The 23,529-nt window shown below is 40.8% G+C and overlaps 1 protein-coding gene across 14 annotated transcripts in view; it reads right to left on the bottom strand.

Annotated features, from left to right (window-relative positions):
* Positions 1–23,529, bottom strand: part of LOC109687925 (procathepsin L-like) — a 55,454-nt gene that overhangs the window by 22,458 nt on the left and 9,467 nt on the right. For 8 of the 14 annotated variants that reach the window (XR_012440593.1, XR_012440594.1, XR_012440586.1 and 5 more), the window contains 6 exons: positions 22,750–22,864; positions 15,536–15,680; positions 14,038–14,130; positions 12,246–12,388; positions 9,496–9,709; positions 8,458–8,641 (listed from right to left, as the gene is read on the bottom strand). The gene's annotated coding sequence lies outside the window, so the exon portion shown is untranslated. Of the gene's footprint in view, positions 1–2,563; positions 2,661–7,909; positions 8,192–8,457; positions 8,642–9,495; positions 9,710–12,245; positions 12,389–14,037; positions 14,131–15,535; positions 15,681–22,749; positions 22,865–23,529 lie in introns of all 14 variants that reach the window. The other 6 variants (XR_012440588.1, XR_012440592.1, XR_012440587.1 and 3 more) reach the window with 5 other exon arrangements.

Consider the following 23,529-nt stretch of genomic DNA (forward strand, 5'->3'; position numbering starts at 1 on the left):
AAAGTTTCATTCCTTTAAAATTACAAATTTTGACACTGCCAAAAATACTGGTAAGATAATGAAAAGATAAGGCCAGCCTGAAGAAAAGACATGAAGAAAAAATAACAGAATGGAAGAAGAGAAGCAGAAAAACGAATAACCACAGTTAAGAGAATTTACAACTTCTCCTTCAGTTATTGAAAAAACAAACTGACAATGAACTGATAAGGAAATGGAACATTTACAGAACATTAAACTCAACAGGAACACAAGACATATTCTTTATAACCGCACCAAGAATAATCACCGGAGTGGACTGAATGCTGAGGCACATAAAACAAGGCTCCGGTCTCTAAGGACTAAGCTTTAAAAAGAGTATTGTGTTCTTCACTCCAGACAAACTGAGACAGAAACCAGTAACATTAAGATGCTTAGAGAGATGTCATGATTAGAAATTAAACAGTATTTGTCTAATGCAGATATGATTACTGAATCCAGTAGTTGTTTGTTAAGACAAAGCTTATTGCTGCCCCAGGTCATCTTAGTGAGTGGAGCCAGAGGTGTGTGTTGACACACACACACACACACACACACACACACACACACACACACACAGACAGACAAACACTCACTCCAGTTTGCATATCCCTCTCTGTGTCTAATTAGTTTCTCCCTTTCCATTCTTATAACTTTCTTCTGAACACGGAGAAGCCAGGTTCCCCATCAGCCTTAATATGAATCCTTTTGCATGTAATTGATCCCTCCCTGCCCCCTAGTCCTCTCCAACATGACGAGCCACCTTCATGGTGCTCGGTCACTCACTGGTCCCCCACTCCCTGTCTTGTTATTTTCCTTCTGCTGTCTGCACTCTGACACCCGCTCTAGCAATGCATGAGAACATTCTGTTCCAGTTGTTTTGAGATGTCTTATGGCCTAGGAATACGACATATCTTGTTGTATGTTCTGTGTACTTTTAAAAGAAGTACTGCTGTTGCTGGGTGTAAGGTTGTATGAGTGAGAATTTGACCTCGGTAGCTGAGGGTGTTGTCCAGTTCTGTGTCTTGCATAATTTCCAGTAAATGAGAGATGAGGGCTGAAGCGTCCAACTGTAATCGTGGACTGCTCCACCTGTCCTTTGTCCTGTAAGTTATCCCGCAACAACTTTATAGGCACAGAATTCATTTAACACTGTTATTAGGGTTCTCCAGAGAAAAGGCAAGTGGAATACTACAGGAATGCACTCTCCCAGTTCTGGAGCCTGAGAATCTGAAACGCAATGCTCCTGGCTGGCTGGAGACTAAGTGATCCTGATCTCTACTTCCTGAGTAGCTGGGATTACAGACGTGACCTGCCATGCCCAGCCAGAATTTTCCTTTTATCAGTCCAGCCCTACAAGATATTCAACCTGGCTGGTACTGCTGGCACTACTGTAACTGAGTATTCAAAGGTTATTCTGCCATTCTGTCAAGCCAGGTGCCTCAGGGTGTTGTGGAACGGGGTAAGAACAGCACATTCCACATACATGGGACCCACTGCCAGGCTTCGTTTACTGTCAAGTGAGTTAGTTCCTTGATCAAAGGAATACTATGAAAAAGAGAAAAAACATTCTGTAAGTCCATGGATGTCCATGGATTTTAGGAAGAATCACTGCATGCAAGGAAGGCAGGCAAATACATACTCAAAATAATTGTCTATTTAGTTATGGATAAAATGCTGCCCCTTCTATGACAGAAGCAGCTTAACATAATCAACCTGGTGCTCACCCTGAGGAATGGTGCCATACTGGGGGCTCCAAATGACCTTTGTTATTTGCAGACTGGACAGCAGCAGGCCTGACCAAGTCAGTCTTGCTAAGTGGATGTCTGTGATGCTATGCCCATTCGTCACCTCCATCCCTCTCGCCATGGGCATTCTATTCACAAACCCATGGGGCAATGACAGGTGTGGCAATGACTGGTATTCACAGAACAGGTCATTCTATCACTTGATTATTAAAATTCTCCTCTTCTGAAGTTGCCCGTTAGTGAGCATTCCTGGGACACAGGCATTTGCACCTTTTTGCCTGTTCTACCAGGTTTTGGTCCTCAGTGTGAATTACCCCAGCATACGACAGAGGCATAAGACCAGTACTGACAGCATGTAAACGTTGCATGGCTAAAACTGATGTGACATGAAGTCACTGACCCTACTCAATATCCTGTGCTCGAATGCTCTCTTTTAAACAATTTTATAACAATTAAAGAGCGGGGGGGGTGTGACTTAGGCATAAAATCCTTGCACAAAGCCCTGGGTTCAATCCCCAATACTGCAAAAAAAAAAGAAAAAAAAATCTGTATAGCGTGACTTCAAAGATGAGCAAAGTTAGGAAACAGTGGAGCCCATCTCTTTACACAGGTAACACTTATACTGGGAAAATGATCAGCTAACTGAATAGTTACTGAGGTAATTATTTGGGAACTTGAATCCATTTGAATCTGTAGCTTCCAAAAAAGGCTTGGCCACTGAATATTTCAGTCAATTACAGTCACTAGTGTGATAATAACTACTAATCTTCCAACCTCAATCCCACAGCAATCAGCTTTACCTGCATTCCTGATGAAATGTGCAGAAGCCAGGGTGGTCAATAAACACTTCATTTTCTCAGTACCAGGGTTCTGTGGTCAAACTGCTGACTGATGCTTCTGATGAAGGAAATGCAGACACAGAGGACAGAAGCCACTGTTTCAACACCCACCATTAGAAGCACCCTCCAGGAGGATTTAAAAAATAGCATATTGATTTTGAGGGGGATGTCTTTCTTTTCTCTTTTGTCCCTTTTTATCAATGTTGGGAGCCAGATACCCAAAGCTTAGGACATTCAAATGTCACTATGCATACAGGAACACTTACAAACTCACTGCTCTATCCAGGAAAAAAAGGATGGGCATAGAAAAGGTCTCAGGGAGAAAATACCTAACACAAAAAGGGCTGGTGGAGTGACTCAGGTGAAGGCCCCAAGTTCAAACCCCAGTACTCTCCCCCAGAAAAACAGTAATGTTTAAGAAGTCAAACTTCTAGAAGATAGGGGTATAACTCAGTGATACAGCACTTGCCTCTCAGGAAGTGAAAGTTCTGAGTCACAAGATGTTTACGTATAAACTATTTTGCAAAGCAGTTTCTCAAAATGGCTGTGCCAATTCAAATTACCACACCCTTCACAATTTACATTCTAACTCATGCTACCCAACATACTATTCAACTTCTTTAAACTTTCACCTGTGATAAAAATTTCTACCTATTGTTCCCTCAATTTTCACTTTCCTAATTATTTCACCATTAGTGTAGTGGGTATCTTTTTATGTTTCTTCTATCTGTAAGTTTGCCTTTTGAAGTTGCATGTCAGTTGAGTCCTCAAGGAAGCAGATGCTGAGATAGAGTTAGGAGTGAAATGGGTTATTAAGGAATAACACCCATCAAAGCAAATGGGAGAAAGCAGGATTGGGTAAGGACAGCTGTGCGAATGGGACACAAATCTGATGGCATCTCTGCTGGCCAGATGGGGGATTCCAAAGCAATGACTGTTAAAGAGAAAAGTCTCACATTATACAGAAATGGGTGAGGCCCTCTGCAACAATGCTGCTCCTTTGTTGATATGGGCCACCCAAGAGCAAGGCGATCCCAGCTCCAAAGTTTAGGTGAACTTGAAGGAATTTGTAGTTGAGGCCATTAGCTAACCACACTCCTTGCAGTTAGTAGTCCTCTCTTGAAGGGAGCTCTGAAGTGGACATCTCTGTCACAAGTTATTTGCCTTTTTCTTATTAGATTATAGTTTTTCTTTATAACAACTGCTAATACTTTGTCATATTAATTTTTTTTTGAGGTACTGGGATTTGAACTCAGGGTCTGCACCTTGAGCCACTCCACCAGCCCTTTTTTGAGATGGGTTTTTTCGAGATAGGCTTTGTGAACTATTTGCCCAGGCTGGCTTCAGATCTCGATCCTCCTGATCTCTGCCTCCTGAGTAGCTAGGTGTCAGCCACTGGAATCTGGCTCAAATGTTTTCCTATTTAAGAAAAAAATTATGGAATATCTGAAAAACAATTCCTAAGATACTGACTTTCCCAGAAAGCTGCAATTATACAATGCATTGTGTCTATCATGTTAAAACATGCATTCGCATAAACAGAAAACCATTAAATATGCCACCATTCTTCAGATTTTGAGCAAAGATAAAATGGCAAGGGTACAACAATGCTTGAACTGCAAAACATGGGCTTGCTCGTGAAGCACCACCTTTTAAGAAGCATGGATGGATGGATGGATGGAGTCAGTCATGGACACTGAGCCAGAGCGTTTTGTCACACAGCACTAACATGTCCATCAGCTCTCAAAAGCAGCTTTGCCAATTAGGCAATGTACCCTACAGCCTGTCTGTCTGTTGTCCATCACTGAATACACTATAAACAACTCCGAAATGAAACAGAAGTGGATGGATCTTCATCCATAACCACAGATTGTATTTTCTCCTCCTACAAATACATGGGAGTGACATAAAAGATAAAAACAAAAGGAAACCAACTTACAAAACCCACCCTGATTCACGAAACAGAACCAACCAAACACTACTGCAATGTCATTGTAGATTCTCTTAGTCAAAACACCAATTCATTTATTAAATGATATAATTAGCCTTTATTTGCAAGTCATGAATCAGGGAGCATCTCATCTAAAAATAGAGAAGCGATAAGCTGGGTATAAACAAGGAAATAGCATAATACAAAAGGTGATTGGTAATGTCAGTTACTGATTGGTTAAGACTGAATTTTTTTTTTAAAGCCTGTTTTGGGATTTTGCTACCATCTTTCTTCTGATTTCAAATTAATAACTTAGTTTTGGATTGGTGAACTGGAACTTTAGCAGGAGTGACTCTACTTTGGTTTGGAGTGGTTTCTGTTGGAGCCTAGTGTAACAGCTCAGTCCAGTTCATGGCCTCCTTAAGTTTTACTTATCAGTTCTGAGATAAACTGATCAAAGTATAACAAAAACAAACTCATGTAGTCTAAAGACAAGACCACAATTTGTTACACTCCTAATTTATAAGTACTGAGTAATACCCGTCAATACCATCCTGTGACCAACTCCAGCTCCGAGATTTATTCTGACAACCCCACCCCCAACCCACACACAGACATTGCCTTGAGACAACCCACACACTTCCTTTTCAATGTACTCCTTTACTGCAGTAAATAAATACATCTCCTTGGCTACAGGGATGTTGCTGATATCTGTGGGCAATGTCTTTATCAAGTTTTTAAATTACAAATTTACACCTGAAAACAAAAAGAATACTACCTCAATAAACAGAACATTTCTTGAAACACGAGGACAAGAAGCAATTAATGACAGCATAGCCCCAGGCAAGAGCCACAGTGCAGAACCCATGCAGGACAGTTCTGCAGGAAGGAAGAAGACAGAAGGAAGACTTTCTTGCCCATGATGGTGATGCTAAGAACAGCAGCAGCCCTAGCAATAGGTAAGGAAACTGGGGAGGTATTCTATCAAAATTACAAACATTTGTTCATCAAAAGGCATTGATAAAGCCAGGCATGGTAGAAAGACCTGCAATCTCAGCACTCAGGAGACTGAAGTAGGAAGATCCCGAGTTCAAGGTGAGACTGGACTACGAAGGCTACATAGTTAGACCCTGTCTCAAAAGAAAAGAGGCACTGGTAAGATAATAAATAGGCAAGCCACAGAAAATACTTGCAAAGCATGTATTTTGACAAAGGACTTGCATCTAGAATATATAAAGATTTCTTTTGCCTAAGGCAAGCAGTCTTAAGAAAAAAAAAAGACAGTTAAAAAACTGTCTTAAAAAAGGTTTTTGTTTTAGCAAGGTAACTGTCAGGAAGTTTTGGTGCTACAGGTTAATCCAAAAATTTATCAAGACAACAAGAGTTTATTAAAACACAGACAGGCAAGAGGCAGCTGAGCACCGGGTGCTACTGCACAGATTTACTTTCATAAAACTTCAAAAAGGAGCACTACACTGGAGGTCAAGACCTCCAGTTTCTATTGGACTCAACAGAGTGGAGGTGTTAGTCCTACTCCCTCCACATGTCAGGTGGGGAAATTTTTGGCCTGGGATGGCCAGATTGGGCCTGTTATTTTAGGGGGCCTCCATTGAGTACAGCTTGGTGGGATCCTGCTGTATGTCATGAGCCATAAGCTAATATCAACAGTCTGGGATGTGATCTCTTATCAACATCTGAGCTATGACTCTTGGCCACTATGTTTCCTAACTCCACACTTAGTCCCCGTAAATATTTACCTGTGTTCTCTGGTGATTTTTGTCAGGGTTTTGACTACTGAGGTAACTGAGTCATAACTGAATAAAAGTTCATTTAAAAGCTGGTTTATGGAAAATTTTCTAGATGACCTCGCAATAATGGCTAAACAACTATTGTCTTGGGTGATTCTAATGCAGTCAGTACCCTACATGTGTCTGTGACTGGGCTATTTGGGGTCACTGACACTGTTTTCCCCACTCCCAACTGATGAGAAACTCTAAGGATTTACTTCAAGAGCAACAACTAAACTAATATGTATATATGACCTCTACAGAGCTGTGATGCTGTTGCTGGTTCCTGTATATTAAATATTTTTATTTTCAAGTATATCAAGCCTTTTAAAATACAAAATTTAGATAAACACTGTAACAAAAAAGTTAGTGGTACTGATATACTGTTCTGTTAGTTGCTAAATTGCCCATCAGAATTTTAACCATGGCTCTTTTAAGTTTTCGTCATTATAGTTCTGATCCTTCTGGGGCATTTATAATCAAGTCCATGGAAAATGACCCTAATAAGTATTTATGTGTCAACCAGGTTAGCTTTTCAGATGTGTTGTTAGATTTTGTTCTGTATTGTCCTTGTCTAGAAGCCCACTGCCTAAGAGCCACTCCTTCTAAGCCTCTTTGTTGCCTAAATTCGGACAAAAGGGTCTCGTTGGCACTAACTTCCACCTTATCTGCTTGTTACTTCTCCCCTGATGTGGGCCAAAAGCAAACAAACAAAATCTAGGAAAGAACAAATCCTCATGATGAAAAAAATAACCAATCAAGAAAGATCATACCACCCTGAGTGCACCCAATCTCATTCAGTCTCAGAAGCAAACAGGGTTGGGTCTGGTTAGTACTTGGCTAGGAGAAAGATCTTCAGAGATGCTCAGAGACAAGCAGTTTGGAGACAAAGCGGGGAAACACCATCAAAGTTCAAATGGAGTCACTGGTGCCAGACCTCTCCAAAGTAACCAAGGCTGAGAGGTTTTAAAAAATGGTTCTTAGGCATGTGTGGCTGTCTGGCATTAAAGCCTTCCAGGCACAAACTCATTTTTTTGTTTTAGACAGGGTCTTTTACTTAGAGACAAAATGATTATTTTTACTGGCTCTAGACATGTCCTTTGATACTTAAAGATGGTGTTTTTTATTTTAAGCAGAGCATTTTCTTGGATATGTATGCTGATAATATACTGTTGCCATGGTAATTCTACTTAGAAAAAACCCCACAAAAACCCAAAAGATACTGTCTGGGTAAAAGAATAAAATGTTCAACCATTAAAACTTCATTGGAGGGGCCCTTTTGTTGTTATTTTGTCTATCCCCCCTACAGTTAAAGTAGCAAAAATTGCTAGCTGGATCCACCACAGCCAAGTACAGCCAGCCTCTCCTGAGTAGGAATGCATCCCTGCCCCAGCCTCACTGTGCAAGATCACCCTCCAGAACACCTGTGCCCTTCCTTGGCAGGACACCACTTCCCAGGAAACAACAGGGGACCATGAACAATGGGACAACAGCCCTGCTCTAGTCACTTGGAATCTGACTAGTCTACACATGGTGGAAGCTCAAACATGGGATGCACCCCTGCTCTCCTCTACACATTTGGACTCTTACCTTTTAGTTGACACTTGCAAGGTTTCCCCCATGTCTGGACCTCCACACAGCTATATTTTGTATCACACACCCACCAACGGGTCAGGTGTTACATCGGCTCATACACTCTCCACCTTTGCCAGTTGCTGGTAAGCGATACTGGACGCTCCAGAGTAAAGAAAACAATGCAGGCCATGTTTGTCATGGAAAGTGGGGCGATGGGTCTTGTCTTGGGAGCATGTCTGATGTTACCCTGCCTGGTTCCCTTGGTACTGTGGTCCATGGGGGCCATTACAGAGGCCACTGCAGAGAAAAAACAGCCGCCCCTGTAATGATGCTATGAAAATACAAACCCCTGAATCAGGATGATGCTCTTTGACCCTAGGTGGGGCCCAGCATCAAAAGGGGGAATGATGTAGCAGGGAGGAGGGCCAGAAAAGAAGCAAGCAAGGCTGTGTTCTGATAATGTAGCAGGGGGAGGGGATGGCATAGCAGGAAGAGAAAACTTAAAGAATCTGAACGTGAAGAAGGTCACACGGCACTGGGGGTGAAGTAGCCAATGGACTCACATGCAACCATAGATGGGTTAAACCTTGCTTCTTGCTTCTGTAACCTGCTTGCAAGGGTGTGTAAGGTGAGAGCCCCTTTGTTCTTGGGGCTCAGCCTTTGGATGTGAATCTTCTAAGCCACCAGCACACTAATAAATACTGCTTCCTGAAAAGCCTTGGTGTCCTCTTTCCCTGCACGAATATCCTATAAAAACAGAAAATGACTTCAAAACAATTCTTTAAACACTGTCCTACACAAGGACCAGCAAACCAGAAAAACCCATCCACCAAAAGAAGAAAACTAATCTTTTTTCTAGTTAATATGAGGGTACTGCTTTAACAGGGCAATGGTGAAAAACCAATGCCCTAATGCCTCTGTCTCCCTCTCTCTGCCCACCACCCACACCCACACTCCTCTACTCTGGATTTTCTGGAGTGTTAATTTATAATCCTATAGACTCAACATTTGAGACATTTCCAACTTCCTTCCACATTTCCAGCACCTACTCTACTGCCTTGTTGAAAATATTCATTAAACATTTAAGTAAATAGAGCCAGGCGCTGGTGCTCATGCCTATAATCCCAGCTACTCAGGAGGCAGAGATCAGGAGGATCGTGGTTCCAAGCCAGCACGAGTAGTAGTTCTGCAAGACCCTATCTCGAAAAAAACCTTCACAAAAAAGGGCTGGTGGAGTGGCTCAAGGTGTAGGCCCTGAGTTCAAGCCATGGTACTGCACACACACACAAAAAGTTTAAGTAAATGATTTCAAGTAAACAATACACATATTAAGAATACTGTATCACTTAACTTCCTATTTAACATACAAATGGTACAAAATGTGAAATAGTTCAAATTTTAACACTGCAACTTATTTGTAGTGAGAGAAAGAAACATCTGAAAGACATGTTTGTGTCCATGCTGGGTGGGAAGAGCAGAAGGGAGGAACAGAGTCTGTCTTGTTTTCTACAACCCCAGCACCCAACAGAGTCCCAAGCAGGTACTCACTAAGACACTTGCTCAATAAAATAAAATCAACAAAAACATGAGAAGGGGTATACCATATATACCATCCTCTGGTTTGGTCAATGCCTTCGGCAATGAAGTCTGCAGGAAAAGCATCCTCAAGCTCCCTTGTTTCCAAATGGATAAAGAACCTGAGCACAGGGCATGCTGCCACTCTTGAACCAGCAGTCAAACACCTCGGAGATTCTCATCCCCAGTGTGATGGAATGGTCAGGTGGTCAATGCCATCAAACAGAAAGATGGCCACTTCTGTTAATTTAAGCACAGGAGAATTCGAAGTTTAACTGCCAAGACGAAACACAAAGCCTGACGAGATATTGCAGTCAGGTGTCCTACCGATTTGGTCAACAAGGAAGTTCTATGCAAAGTGGTTCCACAGATTACAGTGTAGCTGGAAAAGTTCATCACTGGCGACTTTATACTGATCACGAGGGCAAAGCACAATGTGCTCCTTGTGTGCCTGTGGTGATGGTGATGCAAGCAAACGCACTGTGCTACGAGATGTGGCACAGAACTGATGATGGCCATGCCATTGGTTTACATGTTTACTATACTCCTCATTCTTTCCTACTCCAACTTCAAAACAGCTTGCTGCTACACGGCCAGCATGCCGTCTGAGTGCAGATCTGAACCTTGCTACAGATTGTGTTCTAACAAGATGTTAGGAGTGAAGTGAATCAAACACTCACAAACTGAGCTCTCTCTTTGGAGATCTCAGACCTTTGCTCCTGGTAGTTCTTCAAGCTCTGCCACTGACCCAATGCAAACTAAGTTAAACAAAGTTAAAAGCAGCACTTTAGAGCCAAAGAGGTCATGCTGAGTTAATGTAAGTGCAGGCATGTTTCATTTTAGAAATCTCTGATGTCTTTTAAAAGCTCATTAATGTGCCAATCTGGGCTGAAGGACAGTTATCACCAATATGGATGGCTTACTTCATAAAAGGCCACAAGTTGGTCTCTGAAAAAAAGTGCTGCTTGTCTACTTTCAGACATCCTACTATCCCTACTATCAGAGGGTCCCTACATGGAGAGGATTTTAAACATTCATAGCCATCATCTCAACAGCTACCTTCTGGAGGATATGCACGAGTCTTTGCCAAAAACAACCAGCATAAGTGATATACCATAAACTGTGGTTTTAAGGCATCTTAGTTCCTTCCTGGCACCTAAATCTGGCTCTAACTAGAATTTTCCCAAGGAGAAGTTAGAACTAAATTACTGTGCTTGAACCATACCAAAATAATCAGCCTAAATGACAGGATGTTGGGCTTCTGTCTGGGTAAGGAGTTGAGAGAAGGAGCCAGCTGGGACACCTAGACTGGGATGATCTTCTCACAGGGGTACACCACTAACAGTGACTATGAGTCATCATTCAGGGAACAGGCTTCTGCTACCTACTGGCACCCATGGCCTCTCTCTGCACTTTGTGTTCAAAACTGAAAGGCCTTCTGACTCAACCTACTTCACGTTGCCTTATACGTCCCTACAGGAAATGTAATTCCCACCGCTCATTAGTGCTGCAAAGTTCTCAGCACTGGACAGAAGGTCCCACAGTGGAAATATGTCTGTCTGTCTACCTAAACCTTTACACACACAATTTTAGGTAAATGCTCTACCACTGAGCCACATCTCCAGTCCTCACACACAATTTTAGAAAGTCTGCAATGCTTGGGTTAACTTTTTTTTTTTAAGTTTCCCCTATTAATTATCTACAAGGTCAGTTTAACCTTAAGTTAATGCTAAAACTAGATGTGGGGGTGTTGGAAGGAGAGCAGAGCAACACAAGAAGGAAATACTTAATGTGTAGATGTTCCTGAGAAAAATACAAACTATATTCTTCACTTAACAGAGGAAAATTTTAAAGCTACGTTTAAACAAAAATTTACGCCATATTCACACGGCATAAACAAAGTCAACACAGGGATGAATGATCACACCTCACCTCCTCAGGAGGGGCACTGTTTTCTCGCTCCTGGTTACTACCGAACCTAACAGGGCTTAACTGGGGACAACCGTAGACTCAGCAAAGACACAGGATAGAAGACAGACAGAAAGTGGGGTCAGGTGTGTTGGATGCTCAGGTAGAGATGCCCAACCCTAATGCTTCTTTTCTCTTTCATTCTTTAAGGCCTTACTCCCTGCAGTTCTTTAAAACCTCTTTCCTGAGACTCGCACTGTCCCATGTTTTCTCTTAGCTTATCTTCAGCCTAATCGCTCTTAAAGTCTTTTGCCCCAGGCTTGCAGCTTTTCTTTAGCATTCTCTCTTTAGCTTTCTTAAAGCCTCAGTGCTCAGATTCCAAAGTCTCCGTCCCATGTTCTCTTTGGCTTTTCTTTAGCTTCTAAAGCCTATGTTAAAGTTCTTTCTTTGCTTAGCTTTCTCAGGCCTATGTTAAAGTTCTCAGTGCAGACTTTCTATCAACCCCCCTTTAGCCATTCTTTTCCCTTCAGCAATTTCTCTTTAGCAATTCTTTCCCCTTCAGTAATTCTTTTCCCTCCCAAAAGCCTCCCACATCCAAAGGCCCAAAGTAAAACCCCAAAAGCCAAAGCCCCTCTTCCTCCTTCAGGGGCCTTTTATGAACAGTGGCAAACAGGGTGGAGCAGAGGCTCTCGGGGAGGGATGTGACATTGTAACAGGAGAAACCTGCGTTCCTGCTTCTCTGAACACAAGCTTAGGAGACGTAGCTGTTCTGCTTTTTCTGTTTGTGGCCAGGGGCTGGGCCTATCTTGGCCTACACATGCTAAAAGCAATTAAGCCACTTCTTGCCTTGCTTATGTCCAATTCTCACCCATAATCCGCTCTCCACATTCCGCAGTCTTCACTGACCACAGTGGGATGGGGGTGCCCCAGGATCTGTTTCTAGACATTGCCCAGTCAGGTGCATCCTTCAGCCAATTTCCAAACTGCTTTTCTTGCACAAACTCTGGGACCCTGCCACAAACAGATCACCAATCATGTAAGAACATTAGAAAGACATATTATAACCACATAACTTTTGTGTAATGCTTTGTGAAGTGAATACTATGGAAACACTGAGCTTACTGCCAGGACATTATCTTCTGAAATGAAGCAAGTTACTCAGCATGCAGTTCCTCACTAAACTGCCTCTGCTACCAGGCAGGCCTTCTTCCCTCTGCCATCCCTCCCACTGTTCCTTATCCCTGAAGGTTCAGCTCCACAGAAATCCTTCCCAAGCGCCAGGCTAAATCAGGGTACTCTATCACCCCCAGGCTCCCAGTTATCCACTCCTTTTGGCACCACACCTACCACCCTTCCTTATGCAGCCCAGTTCTCATGTGCACAGCCTCTCCAGGCTATCTTCCTAGCATTCTATTCTACGTGGTACCTTACACTTGTGGGGAACTAACGAGCTTGATAGCTTTAAAAATGCAAAAGCTGCCAGGCCAGGGGCTCACGCCTGTGATCCCAGCTGCTCAGGAGGCAGAGATTAGGAGGATCAAAGTTAGAAGCCAGCTTAGGCAAACAGTTTGAGAGCCCCTATCTCAAAACTAGGGCTGGTGGAGTGGCTCAAGGTGTAGGCCCTGAGCTCAAACCCCAGTACTGCACAAAAAAAAAAAAAGCAAAAGGAAGTATTAGAAAGTTAGAGTTTATAAGCATACCCTTTACTACCCTGAGGGTTTTCTGATTCTCTCAACATTGAATGCTGCGTCCTTGAGAGAAGCACAGAGCAAACACTAAACTCTCAGTGAAAAACATTCTTCTGAAACACATATATTTGAGCCTTGCTTCATTTTGCACACACATTGAAAGGACCCTGCGTGGGCTATCCTAAGTCTGTGCTTTGGCTTCTCTATTAAGCCAAGGGCAGGAGACATCATCTACTCCAGGAACTGAAGCACCCAAAGGGCTTAAGTATAAATGGCTGGGCAGATACAGCCCAAAATGATGTTTATCTTGAAGATTATTATTTAAGGTTACTAGATTTGGAGCATAACCAGATTTTTTTCCAAAGTCAATCAATCCTTTCACTTAGTTCTTTAACCTTCTGGAATTAATTTTTATGAGTAATATGTTGTAGAATCTAATCTGTATTTTTCCAATTAAAAAATTAAGTTGTATATTAAAAAAGTTATTCTATCCTGTAAATCATCTAAGTGGCAGCTGCTTATTTCCATTAGGTTTTAAATAAGACAAATGCTTCCTTACATGCTATGTCAAAGAAGATTATTACTAGCCAAGTTTCAGTGGCTCACGCCTGTAATCCCAGCTACTCAGGAGACAGAGATCAGGAGGATTGCAATTTGAAGCCAGCCCAGGCAAATAGTTCATAAGACCCTATCTTGAAAAAAACCACCACAAAACAGGGGTGGTGGAGTGGTTCAAGTGGTAAGAATGCCTGCCTAGCAAGAGTGAAGCCCTGAGTTCAAATCCGAATACCGCAAAAGAAAAAGGCAATTACTTCTGTTGTGTAAGATTAAATGCTAGGCTGTATTCCTTAACATACAGAAGAGATAGCTATTACAATAAATGTAAGAGATGGCTATTACTTTGGAGAGAGTATAAATTCCACTTACTAACTACCTGCAAAGGACAGTGTGAAGAAAACAGCTCATGCTCACCAGTAACAAAGGTCGCTGTTCTTCAGAAGCTGGTCCACCACATGCTCCACACGTGCAAACCAGCTGGGTACTGCTTTGTAAATGAGGGGAGATCTGACATGTGGAGGCAGAAAGGCAGATACAGCTGGTCAGAAGGACACATGCAGGTGCCCATGCAAGACTGGCTTTTATCAGCTAAACATTGATCTACCATTTGATCCAGCAATACCACTCTTGGGGATTTACCCAAAAGACTGTGACACAGGTTACTCCAGAGGCACCTGCACACCCATGTTTATTGTGGCACTGTTCACAATAGCCAAGTTATGGAAACAGCCAAGATGCCCCACCACTGATGAATGGATTAAGAAAATGTGGTATCTATACACAATGGAATTCTATGCAGCCATGAAGAAGAACGAAATGTTATCATTCGCTGGTAAATGGATGGAATTGGAGAACATCATTCTGAGTGAGGTTAGCCTGGCCCAAAAGACCAAAAATCGTATGTTCTCCCTCCTATGCGGACATTAGATCAAGGGCAAACACAACAATGGGATTGGACTATGAGCACATGATAAAAGCGAGAGCACACAAGGGAGGGGTGAGGATAGGTAAGACACCTAAAAAACTAGCTAGCATTTGTTGCCCTTAATGCAGAGAAACTAAAGCAGATACCTTAAAAGCAACTGAGGCCAATAGGTAAAGGGGACCAGGAACTAGAGAAAAGGTTAGATCAAAAAGAATTAACCTAGAAGGTAACACACACGCACAGGAAATCAATGTGAGTCAACTCCCTGTATAGCTATCCTTATCTCAACCAGCAAAAACCCTTGTTCCTTCCTATTATTGCTTATACTCTCTCTACAACAAAATTAGATAAGGGCAAAATAGTTTCTGCTGGGTATTGAGGGGGGGAGAGGGAGGGGGCGGAGTGGGTGGTAAGGGAGGGGGTGGGGGCAGGGGGGAGAAATGACCCAAGCCTTGTATGCACCTATGAATAATAAAATAAAGAAAAAAAGACTGGCTTTTATCCTCTTAATAACATTACCACCATTACTACTCAGCCTACAAACATCTAAGTCTACAAAACTGTCCATATCTCTTCATGATATCCACAAAGTGGTAAAAGCCAATAAAGAACAAGACTACAAAGAAAAACACAGCTCGGTTGATGACAGTTTTCTGAGGTATAATGTGAACATCAGCACAGAGGAGGAAATGGGGGGACTGAATTTCAGGGTGCTGAATGTTATATTTCCATCTGGGTATTTACACTCGATATACTAACTTCTCAATAAATTCCACTGTAAAATTTCAGAGATGATGCTCATCCTAAAAAAACGTGGCCACAGCACAAAACAGATTTCTGTATGTCTTTTTGTCGCACAACTCCTGAGGAAAGAGACAGCTTCACGCATTCATAAAACTCAAAATGTGGTAAGAGAGCAATTTCTGACACTAACTGTACAGGACAGCCAAGCGATGGACACCACAAACATGAAGGCATGGCACACACAAGTATATCCACAAACTTGAAGCTCCAGCAACAAAAGTCTTGTCTCCTCTCTCCTCCAGCAGGAAGGGCAGCTGTGAGTGAAGGTACTGGCAAGAAGAAGTCGGCCCTGTTCCTCCAAGGTCCTGATGAAATTTTTGTCAGCGTCCTGTTAAAAAAATGAAAAATTTAGTCATTAAAACATCCTGCGATACTTAGTAACAATATAATTTCATTATTAAAATCTGACATTTTGTTTTGGATAGAAGACACAAATAACACACGTCATTTAAAAGTAATGTGTTGAGGCTGCTAGGGCCGTGACCCAGGAGGAGAGGACTGCCCAGCACGCCCAAGGCCCAGGGATCAATCCCCAGCTGCAGGTAAAAATATTGCTGCCCAAGGAAACCCAGAGTAAAAGCACAAAGATCCATATTATAAAATGCTCACAGTAACTTTGTTTATCATAAAAAATCGGACAACTCTACAACGTGTATCAAAAGATCTGCCTTGTAATCCTAGCTACTCAGGAAGCAGAGATAGGGAGGATTAGTTCAGTTAGCATGACCCTATCTCAAAAACACCCAACACCAAACAGATCTGTCTGAGTGCCTCAAGTGTTAGACTGCCTGCTTAGCAAGGGTGAGGCTCTGAGTTCAAACCCCAGAACCACCAAAACATAAAAATAACATTAAGAAAGAATGCATAAATTGTAGACCATTTGCTTTTTTATAAAAACACTGTATGGAAGGTGGTAAACAAACTCAAGGTTACCCACATCACATGGAGAATCTTTAAGACATATGTTCAACACACAAGGTAAGGTACAGAGGAGCAGTGATTTTAAAAACATGCAGAATGTAAATTCTGAGATACTTATGTAGATAATGACAGTATAAAAATAGGTGTGGAATGAACACCAAATTCAACATGGGGATAACTTTCAGGATGTGACACAGGCCACAAATAAGCAAATGAACATACGTAAAATACAGAGGGCAGAGACTACAAGTGATACGGCTCAAGGGCTAACTCAACCAAACTCTGAGCATGGCTCTTCCTTCTACACAACTACTTCTGCTCACGATTCCTAAAGGATCCCAGCTGTCCCCCTCGAGACTCCTGACCTAGGCCTATGCCGCAAACCAGCATGAAATAGCCAAAGGGCCTCTAGTCCTTGAGGAAGAGGCGTTAGCAGCAGATAACGTGCAGTTAAGTGCTAGTGGTGGGCATATGCACAGAGAACCTAAAATGCATGAGTCTTCAGAGTCACCTAGAAAAAAACACTTAAAAGGCCTCTATTACGATCAAAGTAGCCCTCCAAGCTCATGGGATAATGCAAGATATTTTTGAGTAGAGAAAATACTACAAGACAAAGCCAGTTAAACCAGGCAGTAAGTACTAAGATATAAAAAGTGAGCTGGGCGGTGGCGTATGCCTAGCTACTCATGAGGCAGAGATCAGGAGGATCGCAGTTTGAAGCCAGCCCAGGCAAATAGTTCTGAAGACCGTATCTTGAAAAAAACCCAATACAATCAGGGCTGGCATAGTGGCTCAAATGGTAGAGCACCTGCTTAAAAAACATGAGGCTCTGAGTTCAAACTCTAGTCCCACCAAAAATAACCAAAAATCATATTGCAAAAGGCACATGAGAAATTCATTGGGGAGAAGCCTACAAAAATAATCTAAAAGAAGAAATATTACAGGTAATCAATGAGAATTTTATAGAGATGATACTGGATATGGTCAACCAAAATGTACAGGAGACACTCAAGAAATTCCAAAGCAACAAAAATAGAGAATTTGAAAAAGCACAAGGAGAAATAAAAGAAACCATAGAAGCACTGTATAAACACCAAAGTGAAACAAAGAACACGATTAATAAAGAGATAAACAAACTCAGGACAAAAATAGAGAACATTAAAGAGGAAAACAGCCAGGATATGGAAAACCTCAGAAAAAAGAACGAAACAGAACTGCAAAACAAAACGGAAGGCCAACCCAGCAGAATAGAACAAACAGAAGACAGAATGTCAGAACTCGAGAAGAAATGGTAATCAAAGGAAAAACCGAAGAACTATTAATTAAACAACTCAAGACCTGTGAAAAGAAAATGCAAGAACTCACTGACTCCATCAAAAGACCAAACTTGAGAATCATGGGTATCGAAAAAGGAGAAGAGGTGCACGCAAAGGGAATGCGCAATATATTCAACAAAATAGTAACAGAAATTTCCCAAATCTAGAGAAATCTATGCCCATACAGATGCAAGAGGCCACCAGAACACCAAACAGACCAGACCAAAATAGATCTACCCCACGGCATATTATCATTAAAATAACAAATACAGAGACCCGAGAAAGAATACTGAAGGTTATAAGAGAGAAAAAACAAATAACATGCAAAGGTAAACCCATCAAAATCACAGCAGACTTCTCAACAGAAATATTAAAAGCAAGAAGAGCTTGGGGTGAGAAATTCCAGGCACTGAATGAAAATAACTTCCAACCCCAGCAAAACTATCATTCAAAATAGATGGAGCAATAAAAGTCTTCCATGATAAGCAGAAACAAAAACAATATGTGACCACAAAGCCACCACTACAAAAGATTCTCCAAGGGCTTCTGCACACAGAAAGTGAAACCCAACATAACCAAAAAACACAGGCAGCACCAAACTGCAGGAAAAGAAAAAGCAAGAAAGTAGAGAGTAACCTCAACTTAGGTACACACAAGCAAACCTTCAAATAACTAAATGACAGGAATCACCACATAGCTATCAGTACAAACACTTAATGTTAACGGACTTAATTCACCCATCAAAAGGCACCATTTGAAGAACTGGATTAAAAAGGAAGGAAGATCCAACAATTTGCTGCTTACAGGAGACCCATCTCACCGACAGAAATAAGCATAGGCTTACGATGAAAGGCTAGAAGAAGATTTACTAAGCCATTGGCTCCCTAAAACAGGCAGGAGTGGCAATACTTATCTCTGGCAAAGTAGACTTCAAATCTACATTGATCAAACGAGATAAAGAAGGACATTCCATACTAATAAAAGGGGAAATAGACCAAAAGGAAATAACAATTATCAGCCTATATGCACCCATTGTCAATGCATCCAATTTCATCAAACATACCCTGAAGGACCTAAAAGCATATGTTAACTCCAACACAGTGGTTGTGGGAGACTTTAACACCACATTTTCATCAATAGATAGGTCATCCAAACAAAAAATCAATAAAGAAATCCTAGATCTAAATATACAATAAATCAAATGGACCTAGTTGATGTCTATAGAACATTTCATCCAACCTCTACACAATATACATTCTTCTCAGCAGCCCAAAGAACCTTCTCCAAAATAGATCATATCCTAGGGCACAAAGCAAGCCTCAGCAAATGTAAGAAAATAGAAATTATACCATGCATTCTATCTCATCACAACGCAATAAAACTAGAACTCAACAACAAAAGTAAAGACAAAAAACAAGCAAACACCTGGAAACTTAATAATTCCTTGCTTAATGAACAATGAGGCATTGAGGAAATAAAAGAGGAAACTTAAAAGTTCCTGGAAGTCAATGAAAATGAAAACACAACCTACCGGAACCTATGGGACACAGCAAGGGCAGTCCTGAGAGGAAAGTTTATAGCCATGAGACCATATATTAAAAAGACTGAAAGATCCCAAATCAATGACCTAATGATACATCTCAAACTCCTAGAAAAACAAGAACAAGCAAATCCCAAAACAAATAGAAGGAGAGAAATAATAAAAATAAGAACTGAAATCAATGAAATAGAAGCGAAAAAAAACATACAAAAAATTAATGAAACAAAAAGTTGGTTCTTTGAAAAAATAAACAAGATCAACAGACCCCTGGCAAACCTGACTAAAATGAGGAGAAAAAACCCAAATTAGTAGAATCAGGAATGCAAAAGGGGAGATAACAACAAGCACCATCAAAGTCCAGGAAATCATCAGAGACTACTTCGAGAACCTATATTCAAGTAAATTCGAAAATCTTAAAGAAATGGACAGATTTCTATATACTTATGATCATCCAAAACTGAACCAAGAGGATATTAATCACCTGAATAGACCTATAACACAAAATGAAATTGAAGCATCAATCAAGAGTCTCCCCAAAAAGAAAAGTCCAGGACCTGATGGATTCTCTGCTGAATTCTATCAGACCTTTAAAGAAGAACTGACACCAACCCTCCTTAACCTGTTCCATGAAATAGAAAGGGAAGGAAAACTCCCAAACACATTTTATGAAGCCAGTATTACACTTATCCCAAAACCAGGCAAAGACACCTCCAAAAAGGAGAACTACAGGCCAATCTCCTTAATGAACATGATGCAAAAATCCTCAACAAAATAATGGCAAACCGAATTCAACAACACATCAAAAAGATCATTCACCACGACCAAGTAGGCTTCATCCCAGGGATGCAGGGGTGTTTCAACATACAAAAATCAATAAATGTAATAAACCACATTAACAGAAGCAAAGACAAAAACCACTTGATCATTTCAATAGATGCAGAAAAAGCCTTCGATAAGATCCAACACCATTTCATGATAAAAGCTCTAAGAAAACTAGGAATAGAAGGAAAGTACTTCAACATTATAAAAGCTATATATGACAAACCTACAGCCAGCATTATACTTAATGGAGAAAAACTGAAACCATTCCCTTTAAAATCAGGAACTAGACAAGGATGCCCACTATCTCCGCTCCTATTCAATATAGTACTGGAATTCCTAGCCAGAGCAATTAGGCAAGAAGAAGGAATAAAAGGAATACAAACAGGTAAAGAAACTGTCAAAATATTCCTATTTGCAGATGATATGATCCTATACCTTAAAGACCCAAAAAACTCTACTCAAAAGCTCCTAGACACCATCAATAGCTATATAGCAAGGTAGCAGGATATAAAATCAACATAGAAAAATCATTAGCATTTCTATACACTAATAATGAACAAACTGAGAAATATATGAAAACAATTCCATTTACAATAGCCTCAAAAAAAATCAAATACCTAGGTGTAAACCTAACAAAAGATGTGAATGACCTCTACAAGGAAAACTATACACTTCTGAAGAAAGAGATTGAGGAAGACTATAGAAAGTGGAGAGATCTCCCATGCTCATGGATTGGTAGAATCAACATAGTAAAAATGTCGATACTCCCAAAAGTAATCTACACGTTTAATGCAATTCCCATCAAAATTCCAATGACATTCATAAAAGAGATTGAAAAATCTACCATTAAATCTATATGGAAACACAAGAGGCCATGAATAGCCAAGGCAATACTCAGTCAAAAGAACAATGCAGGAGGTATCACAATACCTGACTTCAAACTATATTACAAAGCAATAACAATAAAAACAGCATGGTACTGGCACAAAAACAGACATGAAGACCAGTGGAACAGAATAGAGGACCCAGATATGAAGCCACACAACTATAACCAACTTGTCTTTGACAAAGGCAGTAAAAATATACTATGGAGAAAAAACAGCCTCTTCAATAAAAACTGCTGGGAAACTGGTTAGCAGTCTGCAAAAAACTGAAACTAGATCCATGTATATCACCCTATAGCAATATTAAATCAAAATGGATCAAGGATCTTAATATCAGACCCCAAACTCTAAAGTTGATACAGGAAAGAGTAGGAAATACTCTGAAATTAGTAGGTATAGGTAAGAACTTTCTCAATGGAACCCCAGAAGCACAGCAACTAAGAGAGTGCAAAGATAAATGGGACTTCATAAAAAAAAAAAAGAAAAAAAGCTTCTGCTCAACAAAAGAAATGGTCTCTAAACTGAAAAGAACACCCACAGAGTGGGAGAAAATATTTGCCAGCTACACATCAGACAAAGGACTGATAACCAGAATATATAGGGAACTTAAAAAACTAAATTCTCCCAAAATTAATGAACCAATAAAAAAATGGGCAAGTGAACTAAACAGAACTTTCTCAAAAGAAGAAATTCAAATGGCCAAAAACACATGAAAAAATGCTCACCATCTCTAGCAATAAAGGAAATGCAAATCAAAACCACACTAAGATTCCTCCTCAGTCCTGTTAGAATAGCCATCATCAGCAACACCACCAACAACAGGTGTTGGAGAGGATGCGGGGGAAAAAGGAACCCCCTTACACTGTTGGTGGGAATGTAAACTAGTACAACCACTTTGCAAAAAAATTTGGAGGCTATTTAAAAGGCTAAACATTGATCTACCATATGATCTAGCAATACCACTCTTAGGGATATACCCAAAAGACTGTGACACAGGTTACTCCAGAGGCACCTGCACACCCATGCTTATTGCGGCACTATTCACAACAGCCAAGATATGGAAACAGGCAAGATGCCCCACTACTGATGAATGGAATAAGAAAATGTGGTATTTATACACAAGGGAATTTTATGCAGCCATGAAGAAGAATGAAATGTTATCATTTGCTGGTAAATAGATGGAATTGGAGAACATCATTCTGAGTGAGGTTAGCCTGGCCCAAAAGACCAAAAATCGTATGTTCTCCATCATATGTGGACATTAGACCAAGGGCAAACACAACAAGGGGATTGGACTATGAGCACATGATAAAAGCGAGAGCACACAAGGGAGGGGTGAGGATAGGTAAGACACCTAAAAAATTAGCTAGCATTTGTTGCCCTTAGCGCAGAGAAACTAAAGCAGATACCTTAAAGCAACTGAGACCAATAGGAAAAGGGGACTAGGCACTAGAGGTTACATGAAAAAGAATTAACCTAGAAGGTCACACACATGTACAGGAAATCAATGTGAGTCAATGCCCTGTATAGCTATCCTTATCTCAACTAGCAAAAACCCTTGTTCCTTCCTATTATTGCTGATACTCTCTCATCAACAAAATTAGAGATAAAGGCAAAATAGTTTCTGCCAGGTAGCAAGGTGGGGGGGTGGGGATAATGAGGGGAAAGGGGGAGAAGTGACCCAAACATTGTATGCACATACGAATAAAAGTAAATAAATAAAGAGAAAAAAAAAGAAATCCATTGGGGGGACTATCCCTTGCCTTTGTCTTAACAGAGCCTTTGTGCAGCACTACATAATGACTGATGCCTGGGGCTGACATTCCACATCAGAAATACCAGAGAATTTTACCTGGGTCACAACCATTCGACCTCCAGCCTCAGTGCTAAAAGACAGCTCAGCATTTCACATACCTTGTAATTCTGGTGTGATTTGAAGTTAGAAAAGGGAGTGCTTCACGTGGTGGAGAAAGGCATGGCTTTCACACCTCTGTAAACAAGGCCTTTATCACAGTTGTTAAAGACCCACCTAGGAAGTGAAGAGATGAAATTTTACAATGATATAAACAAAAACCATTTGTTCAAACACAAACATTCATGCCAATTTCTATTTAGAGTTTTTGTCTAGAGAAGTAGAAAATAAAGTGCTATCTAAGGATGTATCTAAACGTGGACATTAAAAACATCGGTGCTGGGCACCGGGGCTCAGGCCTGCCATCCTCACTCCATGGCCTTAAATAAAGCTAAAAAAAAAACTTGGTATTTTAAAACAAAATTCTCACTGGGTGTGGTGGTGCATGCACACCTGCCTGTAATCTCAGCACTTGAGAGGTTGGGGCAGAAGGATCACAACTACAAGGCCAGTCTGGATTACATAGGGAGACACCGTCTCAAAATAAAAAAATCCCCAAGTTTAAACTCAATTTTAAATGATATCTTTTACCCTAAGGGCACTCATCGGAGTAAAGAAAGAGAATGGATTTGATGTAAGACCAGCGTTTAAGCATAAGAGCCAAGGGATGGGAAGGGGGAGGTGGCCCAAATAATGTATACACATGTAAGTAATTGTAAAAAGGATAAAATAAATTTTTTTTTTAAAAAAGGGCCATAAAGTTAGCTATGTGATCTCAAACAAGCTGCACTTGCCTTTCTCTCAAGCAGAATCTAAATCCAATCCAGGACCAACCCATAGTA

This window comes from Castor canadensis, chromosome 13, assembly GCF_047511655.1.
Source record: "Castor canadensis chromosome 13, mCasCan1.hap1v2, whole genome shotgun sequence".
Classification (NCBI taxonomy): Eukaryota; Metazoa; Chordata; class Mammalia; order Rodentia; family Castoridae; genus Castor; species Castor canadensis.